General features: G+C 47.6%; 1 pseudogene; it reads right to left on the bottom strand.

The window, feature by feature from the left end:
* Positions 1-12009: 12009 nt before the first annotated feature.
* Positions 12010-13516, bottom strand: part of LOC123172118 (2-hydroxyisoflavanone dehydratase-like) — a 3458-nt pseudogene continuing 1951 nt past the window's right edge.

Consider the following 13516-nt stretch of genomic DNA (forward strand, 5'->3'; position numbering starts at 1 on the left):
TATATATATATACCCCCTCCCCGGGAGCACCCCCGCCCCGACCCTCTCGTTCGACCAGAACTCTCGAGGACACCCAAACCCTAGAAAAAAACGATGTTGGTCTCCTACCCCCTCCCGCCGCGCCCCTACCCGACAAACTCTCTCGAGGCCACCCAAATTTACCAAGTTAAAAGAGCATTGTCGTCGAGGCCACCCCAAACCCTTGAAGCATTGTCGAGGCCACCCCAAACCCTAGAGAAGCACCAGCTAGGCCACCAATATGATTCCTTATTGTGATTAGCTAGCTAGTTCTATGTTTGCCACTAATATATATCCATCTGTCATGTTTGAATAATAATATACATGTTCTAAATATTTGCAGAAACTATGGGGCACCCCCGAGACGAAGCAACAGAAGTGATGTTGGGGGACATAATCACAAAAGGAAGTGATGTCGTTGCGTCGTTTATCAATGACACTGATGGTCTGGAAGGACGGGGTAGTGAAGAAGGCTATGATTATGATGGCTCCGGTGACCCATTAATGCCGATACAAGAAGAGGGCTATGATTATGATGGCTCCGGTGACCCAATGAAGTTACAAGAAGGAGACCGTGATGACGGCTCCAGTGACTGAACCGAGTCCGGCCACCTATATATATTACTTAAGCCCGTGTTGACTAGCTAATTGATGCATTCATTGTTTTCATATGTACACATATTAATTAACTCTCGTCTCTCTTCTTTTCTCTAGCCCTCCGGATCGAGCACAACTTCGGTAAAGAAACAAGGCCCGAAGAAAAAGTTGCGCTCGGATGAAAGGTTTTAGATCACAGCAATCGTGCGCGATGGCAAGCCGATTGAACCCATCCGGACAAGGGATGCATTTCGTGCTCAGTGCGGGGTTCTTGTTAGGGACGAGATCCCGATCAGTATCCACCAATGGTTAAAGCCTAAGAAAGAAGACCCTGAGGTGTCTGATGTCTCCGATATGCAGAAAGAAGATCTTTGGACAATTCTTAAGGAAAATTTCACCCTACCGCCAGAGAAGGCCAATTAAAGAGCAATTGATAAAGTCTCATGCTCTTCAGAAGATGGCAGAACTATTCAGGAGGTGGAAGAATGAGCTAAAAACAGAGTTTGTCGACGAAGAAAAGACACCAGAATTCATCGGAAAGTATGAGAAGAGCAGAGATCATTGGCCCGCATTTGTGGCCCACAAGACATCGGAAAAGAGTAAGAAGATGTCAGCGACAAACAAGATAAATGCTGCGAAGAATAAGAATCATCATTGCACGGGGTCAGGTGGCTACCTCAAAGCCCTACCTTTGTGGGACAAGGCTGAGAATGACCTGATTGCTAAAGGAGTCGAACCAGAGACATTGAACTAGCCAGACCGTTGCCGGACTTGGTTCTTCGGGGTTGGCGAAACCTTGGACCCTGTATCAGGGAAGTGCGTTTGGACGGAAGGGCAACTGCGAATACCCGTCAGGAGGCTTCAGGAGTATATCGAGAAAGCGCAACAAGGGACGTTCGTTCCAAACAGAGAGAAGGACGAGCTCACAATGGCCCTCGGGAATCCTGAGCACCCTGGACGGACACGAGGCATGCCAGGCTCCGTTCCATGGAAGGCTGGGTTTCCGGACGCAGGGGGTTACAAAAGCCAGGAGAGGAGGAAGAAAGTGGAGCATTGCCAAGTACAGGCGCTGCACAAAAGGGTACAAGGGCTAGAGGAACGAGAAGCAGATCGCAGCAAATGACCTGCGGAAGCTTCCCTTGAAGCTACCCCGCCATCTCAGCGGAGAAGCAGCATGGCTTCCACCGAGCAGACTCAACAGCTGGACCCTGTCTTCACGGCTCCTGCTAGCTACCCCATGGATGCTATCACGGATTCTCAACATTGCCACCTTATGGCGCGATGGATGATATTGAAAGTGAAGGCGGTTGTTGGCTCTGTTTTACCTACTGGACCTGGCACAACCTACCACAGCCGGTCGATTCCAGAAGGATATGCTAGGGTGATGGTGGATCAAATAACGGACGGATTTGAGGACCTTTTGCTTGACCACCCTACGTGTGAAGGGGAGATTCGGCTGGGTTCTTCTCTGAAGACTCCATGCCTATGGCGGAAGGAGCTCATCAACCTTCTGAACTGGACGCCTCCGCCTCCTCCTCCTCCTCCGGCGAGTCAGGGCACTCCGCCTCCTCCTCCGCCTCCTCCGGCGAGTGATTAGGGCACTCAGCCTCCTTCTCCAGCGCGTGGCGGCACTTCCCTCCTTCTCCGCCTGTGCCGACGCGCCCGAGCAGCCATCCTCCTCCTTCTCCGCCTCGTCAACAAGGGCGAAAGAGACCCGCCGCAGCTCCGGCTGCTCCGGCGTGTTGTCCTTCTCCTCCGCCTCGTAAGAAAGGAAAGACAGGCCCAACCGCTCCGTCTGCTCCGGCATCTAGCAGTACAGCCAGAGGCAGGCAATACAGATACGGTCCTTCTCTGAAGACTCCAGAGAAGTTACCATACGAGAGGAGCCACAATAAAAATGCGAAGATCGTGCAAGCCGAAGTGACCAACTTCTTTGAAGGGGTGAAAGAAAAGAAAAATCCACCTCCGGAGGAGAAGATAGATCCGGTAAAAGCGAAGCGTACTCTGGCTGCCCTGAACAAACCACCAAAGTCTCCGGTGAAAGACAACTATGAGCGCATTCTTACAAAGTCATTTATCGAAGCGGAGCGGTCGAGAAGTACTATCAGTGGTCAAAGGTTAGCAGAACGACTAGCTAGGAAAAAAGTTGCCCAGCTCGGCGAACAAGCGAACCAATCATTGCCCCTGCTCAAGGTTTCTAGCATCGCCGTGAATCATCCGGGCGGGACAATGGTGCCCGGTTATAACGATCTTGGAGATTACCTTCCCGACGATGCACATTTTGATATAATGGAGGTAGACGAACACAAATAAGAGTACGGGAAGCCTCTCGTCAAAGATGAAAGATCTCTAACACCGATGATGCGAAGATTCCATGATTGGTATATGAAAAGCTGCAGAGAGTCTGAGGGGAGTAATATTTTGACGCTGAGAGTTAGAGCGAAGCATGACCTCGTTGGAATTGAACTGTTGAATGTTCCATTTGAGGAGTTCTTTGAGTTTTTCAATCTAAAGGCCCTCGATAAGTTAATGATCACTTGCTACTACCTGTAAGTAGTTCTACTTCTGTCATTAAGTGTCTATATATAGGTCAGCTCTTTCATTGCATGGATTTTTAATTATCCTCACTATATTATGTAGATTGAAGATCGCCGAATTAAAGAAAAGACAAATTGGTGATATTGGGTTCATTAAGACAAATCTCATAGATCGCCGAATTGAAGAAAAGATACCGAGGCCAAGCTGCTACAATGGTTTGTATTAAATCAAAACAAAGCTATAATACTCTTCCCTTACGAATTCAAGTGAGTGTTACTGTCTTGTGCATATTCGGTTTCCCTTATTGGTCGAGGTTATAGTAATGTAATTGATGAGTTATGCATGCGTGCATAACTTCCACTATATTCTCCTAGAGATTAAGCTTGACCAGGGACTAGTAACCGTCTTAGACTCGAGACGAAAAGATCCCAAGGAGTATGCGGACATGACTGCAATTCTAGAGAAGTAAGTTAAATCGATCATTATCGCACCATATCGGCAACTTTAATTTGTTCATTTCCTGATATCAAGTAATTGTTTTCTTTGTCTGGCAGGGTTTGGAATAAATTCACCTCAAAAACTCCGGGACTGCCGAAGAAGCTGCAATTTAGACACCCGAAAGTAAGTACTATAGTAGCATATATGTTCCACGCATCTCCTAGTGATTCAAGCGCTAGTTTCATCAATACCATTTAGCATGCTTACTAATTATCAGTTTGATTGACCTCTATTTCTTGTAAAATGGTTGTGGCTGGAACAAGGGAATAATTACTGTGGATACTACATTTGCGAGTCCATCCGCCACATGACCTGTGAGCGGGGCTACTCCGACAAACAATATGAAGTGCGTAAATAATAATATTAAGAATTTTATTTTATTACCATAATTTGTGTTCAGTTTCATTAATTCATATATATGTATTGACCCCCTTCTTCAAATTAGATATTTCGGATGCAGGATGAACTCCTACCACCAGATCGTATGCGAGGAATTCAACAGGAATTGGCAGCATTCTTTCTTGACCATGTGATCGCTAAAGACGAAGAATACCATGTGGACCCTGGTCAGTTCATTTTTAATTAGGAGATTATATTGTAAGAAATACTTATATTGTAATGTAGCCAGTAGTGTCGGATAGATATACGAGTACTTGTTGTTCGACCAATCTCTCAGAGAAGGAGAGGTGGTCGATATCACTTCTCTGTCTATGCATGTGTTCATGACGATCTTCTGTTTCCTTCATTTGCTTACTAGCTAGTGTGTCTAGTCCTCTCTATACGTATAGTACATAGCGTCGACCAAGCACGGAGATAAGAGAGGACACTTCTTTGTATTAATTAGCTAGCTAACACAATATATCAAACACCTAAATTAGCCCCCTAAAACCCCCTAAACCGACCCCCTTTAAAAAAACAAAAAACCCAGCACCTGAAATGTTGACGCGTGGATGCCTATTGGTCCCGGTTGGTGCCTCCAACCGGGACCAAAGGGCCTCCTGCCTGGGCTCGCCGCACCGATCACGTTGAGGCCCATCTGTCCCGGTTCGTGTAAGAACCGGGAATAAAGGCCAAGCGCATTAGTAACGACCTATTAGTCCCGGTTCCAGAACCGGGACTAAAGGCCCTTACGAACCGGGACGAAAGGCCCTTTTTCTACTAGTGGTAGCAGCATGTTATCGTTTCCAAGTGACATATATGTATTTCTATCAACATTTCTACCAAAATATAATAGGGTTAGCTTCCAACAAAACAAATATTTGTATATATCACATTGATTCCAACAGAGAATGGAATTGCTTCTAAAGGAAAATAGTATTTGCTTGATGATCACAATTTGGTTCCATATACAACACAAATAGGTTACATGGTTAGGTTGTTCCGATACTGCCACTTGGTCCACCACAATAGTGCGGCGCAGGCACGGGGGACACACTAGCGAGACCATGTAAGCAACGCTTGCAAGGGTTGATATGTGTTGAACATGGGCACCGCCATGTGGTCGGATGTTTCCAAGGAGGAATATCTAGTAGATCAGAGGGTGGCCGCGAGCAACGACGATGAGGTTGACGAGGAAGAATATGGGCTTGTTGTTGACCTCGGCACCAACGTACTGCTTGTAGCGCAATTAACACGTTTGTGGTAAATCATCTTTTCTGAGTAAAAAAAGAAAACAAATACACCTTCTCTTCCTAAATATAAGATGTTTTGGCAGTTTAATTTAAGCTGCCAAAATATCTTATATTTAGAAATAGAGCTAGTACCTTTGAAGCTTGTATTTCGGTTGCACTAAGAAAGTAAAGTTCTGAGGTTTCTTGGGTCTGAAAGAGCCCGAGGAGCTCTTGCAGCTCGGCCCTGATGAGCAGTGGGTCGGCCTGCGTGTCCAGCATGCTCTGGGCCTCCTCTAGCTTGTCCTGGGCGTCGGGCAAGTGCTAGCTAGTAAGTGTAATGTATGGTCAGCAACTGTGACAAGCTAACTACTTTCACCAATTAAGTACGCATTAGATGGTGAGAGATCGCACATGTGGTCATTACAATAGCATGGCACCAGGAGCATCTTGCAGACCAACTCATCATTTGGTAGCTCGTCAATACTTGATTAGGAAGGAACCAAGGAGATTAGGTAGATAATAAAGTCTTAAGCATGTGCGTACTTGTTGATCCCCCTCCGGTTAAGCCCCAGCTTGTTCCAGATCTCCATCCCATGATTGTAGTTTCGCAGCAACGAGCAACGTACTGGCCGGGCCAGCAGACTGTGTTCAAGTTTTTTGCAGAATCCGCATCTACAACACAACACAACAAAGAGCCTCGTCTTTTGTTATATGAAGCATTGCGCTTGCTCGATTGGATGGAGTGGTACCATGGAGTCACACACATGCATAATATTTGTTGGTACTGGTTTGTAGATTGCAAGCTTGAATCCCCAACATGGTATCAACAATCAAAAAATATTAACCAGAACTATGCATAAATCTCTTTCCCGTTAGTTTAATTTTGGTTTCATCAGTAAGCAATCATACCAATACCATACGAAGGCTAGCTGGTACAGAGGGGTCGTATTGACTGTGATCTAGAAGCTAATTAACACATTTAGCTGGATGGTATATTCTCTATAACACTAAGCTCCTTAGTTTTAAAAGGCCCACATTCAATTGAGGTCTACAATTAAAATTGGGTCACCCGATTTTGATCGGGTCAACAATTTTTAAAGCTCTCACATTCAATTCTTTTAACTACTCCTTCTCTCTCAATTTACAAGGCGTGCGCGTACCCCTAGGTCGTCAATTTGACCAACCTAACACAAGTAATATATTACAAAAATATACCAATATAAACTTCAGATGTTCTATTTTCAAAAGACATAATTTTTGTGTTATATAGTTTATATTAGGGTGATCAAATTGGCAACCTAGGTATATGCGTAGGACTTGTAAATTGAGACGAAGGGAGTATATATTATGCTTCCTAATTTTTAAGACCTCACAATTTATTGAGATATTCAATTTAGAATTAGGCCAACCAATTTTGACCGGGTCAACACTTCCTCAAGCTAACACATTCAAGTCTTTTAATTCACTATGTTCCCTATTTAAACTGAAGTATCAAATGAAATCTGCAACTATCGGGACTTGAGGTTTGAACTTCTCGCTCCATCCACTTGCTCCAAAAATATATCAACGGATTTTCAAAAAAAAAATATACATATATATATCAACGGACATCTAGGCAAGTCCCGTGTTTTTTTTTTGAGATCCAAGTCCGGTGGATTTTATCTGTACAAGTTCGTACGATGATTTTACTACTGGATGTTTGGCATGTTTCAGAGGATGCAGTGTCCAGTTTCAGTTACTTTCAAGAGGCTGGCTCGAGAATGTTCTAAGAAAAAAACTCTGACTCCTAATCACTTATGATTGATAGCCACCAACACAAGCAAGACCTAATTATGTTCCGTGATTAATCAGCAGGTCGACACCCTCCACTCCACCACTGATTTCTGGCGCTCGTCCGTACGTTGAGGAAGCTCACAGGAAGGAGAGGTTCAGTTTACAGAGAGGACAGGCAGGACCAGAGATCGATCGAATCATTTCATTAGCCTCTTATAATCACCAAATTACACTAACGACGACCTCAAATGCAGATCTAGATAGCCGTCTCTTTTTGTAGTGTAGAGAACAATACTTACCATTCCTATTATATGATCAATTACCATTAACTAGTACACTAACTGTCAGATTCATCCCCCGGAGAAAAAAAAGTTAGATCCATGAATCAGTTCTAGCTGGCCGCATCACAACGCCTTTGTTTAACCGCTTGATTAGATGCAAAGTGGAGGTCGATCTACCTATGCCGCTTGCAGTTTTTCTCAGTATCTCTTGGTTGTACGGTGCTGATCACGTTAAATGGAGCCAAACCATGCTAGCTTTGTAGCTTTGGAATCATAACTTTTACCTTTTATCCCCGTGCCACGATTAGATTGGAGCAGGCTAGTGAAGATCTCGAGAGATCACACGCCATGTGTTAGTGTTGGACAATTTATTTTTTTTGAAACGGAGGCAAAAGCTTTGCCTCATTCATTAAATAAGAGAGAATATAGTTTGTTACAAGCCATCGAAATACATGACATGCTGATTACTCGCGCGTGATAAAAGGCCCTAATTTCTTAGCTCCCGCGATGACCCAAAGATTTGCCTCTGCCGAGATGGACGAAAGCAAGGTTGGCGGTGGGGCACTCTTATGCTTAAAAACCCTTGCGTTCCGCTCGTTCCAGACTGTTCAAGAGACAAGCATGGTGATGGAGGCCTTGGCTTGACGATCTGGCGTTCCTTCAACGCAACTGCTTGCCCACCAATCTTCAACCATTTCAAACAAGGGCCAAGCGGAAGTGTCGAGTCCGAGCATGGGGAATTTCCCAATGACCAAAGACAAAAGGCGTCGGGTGTAGCCGCACATGTAGAAGAGATGGGGCCTGCACTCTTGCACTCTCTTGCAGAGAGGGCAAACATCACAATTTGGCCATCCCCGCTTTTCCAATCTATCCGCCGTCTAGATTCTATCTTGAAGAGCTAGCCAAGAAAAAAAATTAACTTTTGGAGGCGCCCAAACCTTCCAAACCATCCTGTCCATTGGTGACAGGACCATCCCTAGGAGTTGCGCCCTGTATGCGGAAGTCGCCGAGTATGTCCCATTGCTCGTATGCTTCCAAATGATTTCATCCTCGGTGAGCTCGTCAAGGTGGACCTCATTAAGAAGCATCCATAGAGTGAAGAATTGTGTGATGTGCTCGGCGGTTATGTTGGTGGGGGGTTTGATCTTGAGGATCCACGCGTTGTAATTGAGGGCCTCCCTGACCTTCCAACTTTTTCTCTTGGAGGCTTCAAAAATGAGTGGGGCAATGTCTTTTGGCAAACGCCCAAGAAACCAAGGAGAGTCCCAAAAGGGTGTCCTCGCGCCGTTACCAACGGTGATGGTGGTTGAGGCATAGAAAAAATTGAGGTCCTCCGCATCACATGGGTTTCCCATCCCCACCCATATCTTGTTAGGCTCTTTCCATTCGTACCACAGCCATCGTAACCGGAGAGCCCTTGTAAACTTGGCGGTGTTCAGGACCCCAAGCCCTCCGTACAAGAGTGGCCGGCAAACTTTCTCCCAGTTCAGCTTGCATTTGGCCCCCGATGTCTTTTCCAAGCCGGACCATAGGAAGGCTCTTTCGAGCTTGTTGATGTTGTGGAGGATGGTTGGCGGTATGACCAATGGGGTGGCGGGGTAGACCACCTGGGAAATGATCATGGACTTGACGAGGGTCGTTCGCCCAATGGTGGTGATACTTCGGCCATCGTACGTTGGCAACTTGCTTTCCACTTGGTCTATGAGGAATTGGAGGTCCACCAATTTCAGCTTCCACACGGAGAGGGGGAGACCCAAGTATCGCAAATGAAAAGACGCCCGCGCAGCCGGCAAGCTTTGAGTTCGGGAATCCAAATCGATGTGGTTGCAACGAATGGGCACCACCGAGCTCTTTTGGAAATTGGTGCAAAGACCCGTGACATCCCCAAACGCCCTCAGAATGCTAGAAAAGTTTTGAACGTCCTGCTTGATCGGTACCAGGAAGACGCCGCGTCATCCGCGTAGAGAGAGGTCCTCATCATGCCCCCCCCCCTTCCCCGGATTTTATGGAGGAGCTGCTTCTTTGTTGCCACATCAAGGATTTTTTGGAGCGGGTCGATGGCGATGGCAAAGAGAAGCAGGGAAACAGGGTCTCCTTGCCGAAGCCCCTTCGCATGCTTTATTGGATAGCCGGCAATACCATTTAGGATGATCCTCGAGGATTAAGAGCTAAGGAGGGCCGCGATCCAATCCCTGAATTTACTTTGAATCCTCGCCGCTGGAGGAGATCAAGCAAGTACTCACACTTCACAGAGTCCAAGGCCTTGCAGATGTCGAGCTTGAAGAGGAGGGATGGGGTCTTCCTCTTGTGTAGGCACCGGGCAAGGTTGCGGACATACAAGAAATTGTTGTGAATGGTTCTTGTTTTGATGAAGGCGCTTTGGGCATTAGAGAAGAGATTTTTCATGTGTTGGCCTAGTGTCATGGATAGCACCTTCGCAATAATCTTTGCGATCGCGTGGATGAGGCTGATGGGTCTATAGTCGGCGATCCCCTCCGTCCCTTCCTTCTTGGGCAAGAGCACCACATTTGCGGAGTTGAGCAACTTGAGGTTTGAGGCGTGTAGGCAGTCAAAATGTGTGATCACCCTCATGAGATCAGGCTTAATGATGTCCCGACATCTCTTAAAGAAGAGTCCCATGAACCCATCCGGCCCCGGCGCCTTGTCACTTGGCATGTTGTTGATCGCATCCAAGACCTCACTCTCGGCCATTGGGGAGCCAAGATCATGCAAGTCAAGAGGCTCCAAATTTAGCTCATCCCAATTGAAATCTTTGTGGCATCGGGGGCCTCTCTTCTTGACATTGGAAAAATGGTCATGTATTATCTTTTTTTTTTGGCGTCGTGCTCGGTGACCGAACCATGCTCATTTTTTATTCTATGGATATGATTTTTTATCTGCCTTGCATTTACTCGGCGATGGAAGAATTTTGTATTAGCATCCCCGCCTCTAAGGTTGGCAATTCTCGCACATTGCTTCTTGTGCGGTCTTTTGAGCGCCGCCAAGGTGATGACCCTTCTCTTGAGCCTGGCCTAGAGCTCAATTTCCTTGGTGGAGAGGAGCCTATCCTCTTGGGCGATGTCGAGGCGAAATATCACCAAGAGCGCAGCCTTGTGGTGAATTTTAGCCTTGGAGAGAAGACCTCTACTCCATTTAGAGAGGTATAGAGCCATCTTCTTGAGCTTGTGGTAAAGAATGAGGTATGGCTCAGTGTGATCGACCCTCTCGTTCCATGCCTTTTGAACCACCTCGTTGAACCCGGGCATGGATGCCCAGAAGTTTTCAAATTTAAACACTCGAGGCCTTCTTGGTCCCTTGTCATCGGCGAGAAGAAGCGGACAATGGTCGGAGAGAGAGGAGGAAAGCGCATTAAGGACATGTGTGTTGAAAGTTGTGTCCCACTCGGCGTTGCAGAAAAAAGAGTCAAGCTTGCATAAGGTTGGATTTGCCCTCTCGTTGCTCCAAGTGAATCTCCGGCTTTGAAGGTGGATCTCGTTGAGCTCACAACTGTGGAGCGTTGCCCTGAAACGGTTGATCCTGCCATGGTTGACATTTCTCTTATTTTTATCTCGCGCCCGGTAGATTTGGTTGAAATCGCCTGTGGTAAGCCAGGCCACCCCGGTCGGTAGTTTCTCTGCCAGAAGCTCGGCAAAGAAGGCATCTTTGCAAGAGGAGTCCGAGGACTGTATACGGAGGTGATCTTGAAGAGCATGTCAAACCCTCTCGCACTGACCCTGACGGAATGGCAGAATGCCGTGGTGTTGATATAGGAGACATCCACCAGGAGGTCATTCCAAAGCATCAAGATGCCACCCCAAGTGCCAGTTTGCAGGCCTTTGCACGAAGCTACGCAATTTGGTTAAGTGAGCTGAGGGATGAGCGCGGCGGTTCGATGGAGCGGGGGGTAAACTAGAAGCCTCATCTTGGCCGTCTGATCGCTGTCAATGCTCACCGGCTTTGTGCTCCCTCGATCATTGTTTCCCATTGGACTTGTCCACGAAAATATAACACTTCGGCTCATGTTTCACCATACGTACGCGGCACGTACAACCATTTGCCATGTGAAAAGGGGAGTAATCCGTCACATTCACTTCCAAATCATAAGTCCAACATGTGACATTTGCACGAGTGTATCTTTACATTTGGCACCTGATGTTTTTATTAGCAATTTCGAATAGGTAGAATTCTCATTTTCTAAAATCACTACGACATGGCATGAATTTGGCAATACGGTTATTTCCTTTTTTTTCTAGAAGCGCATAACACTGTGAGTTGTACTCCAATGTACGGAACCTGGTTTAGGTCCAGGTCCCATCTCACTCGCTCAGGGAAAGACAGAGTTTTTTTTGGCATTCGTATGTGCGTTCGGTTCTACCGCGACCACATAAAATGAATGTGTGGATACCCCTAGGGCTCTTTTTCCGCTACCATCTTGGACGTGACACTGGCTAGGGAGGGGAATGGTTTTATAAGAGAGAAGAACATACATCCCGTGCTCAAAAAAAGAAAAAAAACTAAGAAGAAGAAGAACACAACATACATTTATTTGACCCAAAGCAGGTGGTGTGGTGGATGGGGTCTCGGTATTTCTTGCCTTTAATATTATTAATATTATTGTTGCACTTATACTGGAGCATGCACAACGACCGTAATTCCGGATGCATGTAGAGTTGTAGACCATCATGCTTCATGCACTAGATGAAGTTGTGAGAAACACAAGTCGCCGGTGCTGCTGTAGCTGATAATATGGAGAATCTCATGTTGGTCTTGTTATGCCTGACAGCATGGCCCAAAGATAACCCATATCTGGTCTTGGACGCTCTTCTCCCCTGCCCAACGTGTAAGCAACTAGTACGTGTCATACCTTTCATGGCCATCCCATAACCAAACAGGTCCATGTACGGCCGAGCAGGCACGCCCAGAATAGGCAAGCAGCACGGGTCCATCTTCATGCCACCGCATGCATGCAGCTCGTGCAACTCCGGCAGCAGAGCGGCCGGCAATGGCAAGGCCGTGCGCTGGTTGATGAACTACACTATGCTCTCCATGAGTACCTTGCTCGTCGCACGCAGTGGGTTGTACAGGTGGAAGCCGTGGTCTTCGCCCTCCGACTCCACCAATGTTACCGCCTTCTCATCATCATCGGCCCACGCGCAGCACTTGTGCATGCGAGCCGCCAGCCAGCGCCCGCGGTCGCGCAAGGCGTCCTTCTCGGCGACGGCGACCAGCATACGCTGGCATGTCAGCGAGGTGATCTCCTTGCCGAGAGGGTTGACCCGGGGATCATTCTTGTCGAGACGGCCCGCCGTAACGAACGGCCAGAGCCTGTCGATGAGCTCCGGCGTAAACATGGCAACGCCGTCCCAGACTAGCTCAGAGCTGGACAGCCGCTCGACGCCCCGCCACGTCGATGTGATCCCCAGTGCCACCACCTCTAGCAGCACGCACGGCCGTGTTGTAGACGATGTTGCCGCCAGCGCTGTCGCCGGCGAGGAACGTGCGCCCGAGGTCGGCGTGGTCGGAAAGCCAGGGATCAGATAGGGACGCCACCCACTGGAGCGCCGCCCATGCATCGTCGTAGGCCGCCGGCACAGGATGCTCCAGCGCGAGACGGTACTCCACGGACACGACGAGCGCCCCTGCGCGAGCCGCCAGAGACCTGACGTAGTTGTGGTACGTGCGGCAGAATGCGCTCTCCGTGCAGAAGGATCCTCCGTGCACGTACAAGATGACCGAGGGCCTGTCGCCGGTTGCTGCGGCGGCGGCCGGAAGAAACAGGCGTGCGGACACGCCGGTGCTCTCGTGGACGACCACGTCCTTGGTCGCGACGCCACGGTTGGCAGCCGCGTCCTCCGACGCTTCCACGTATGTGCTGCTCACACTAGTGTAGAACCGGGCAATAGCACCGGTTCGTAAGGTCCTTTAGTGCCGGTTCCATAACCGGCACTAAAGTGTGGTCACTAAAGGCCCCCCTCCTTTAGTACCGGTTCTGCACGAACCGGTGCTAAAGGGAAACCACGTGGCACGAGCCAGTTCCGAGGGCCTGGAGCCCTTTAGTACCGGTTGGTAACACCAACCGGTACTATAAGGTTTGGGTTTTTTTAGTTTTATGGTTTCTTTTTCATTTATTTTGTGTTTTCATTTTAATTCTTTTTCGTTTGCTGTTATTTTACGATACTACACATTGTAAACATTATGCAT

The sequence above is a fragment of the Triticum aestivum genome, unplaced genomic scaffold (genome assembly GCF_018294505.1).
Source record: "Triticum aestivum cultivar Chinese Spring unplaced genomic scaffold, IWGSC CS RefSeq v2.1 scaffold57351, whole genome shotgun sequence".
Classification (NCBI taxonomy): domain Eukaryota; kingdom Viridiplantae; phylum Streptophyta; class Magnoliopsida; order Poales; family Poaceae; genus Triticum; species Triticum aestivum.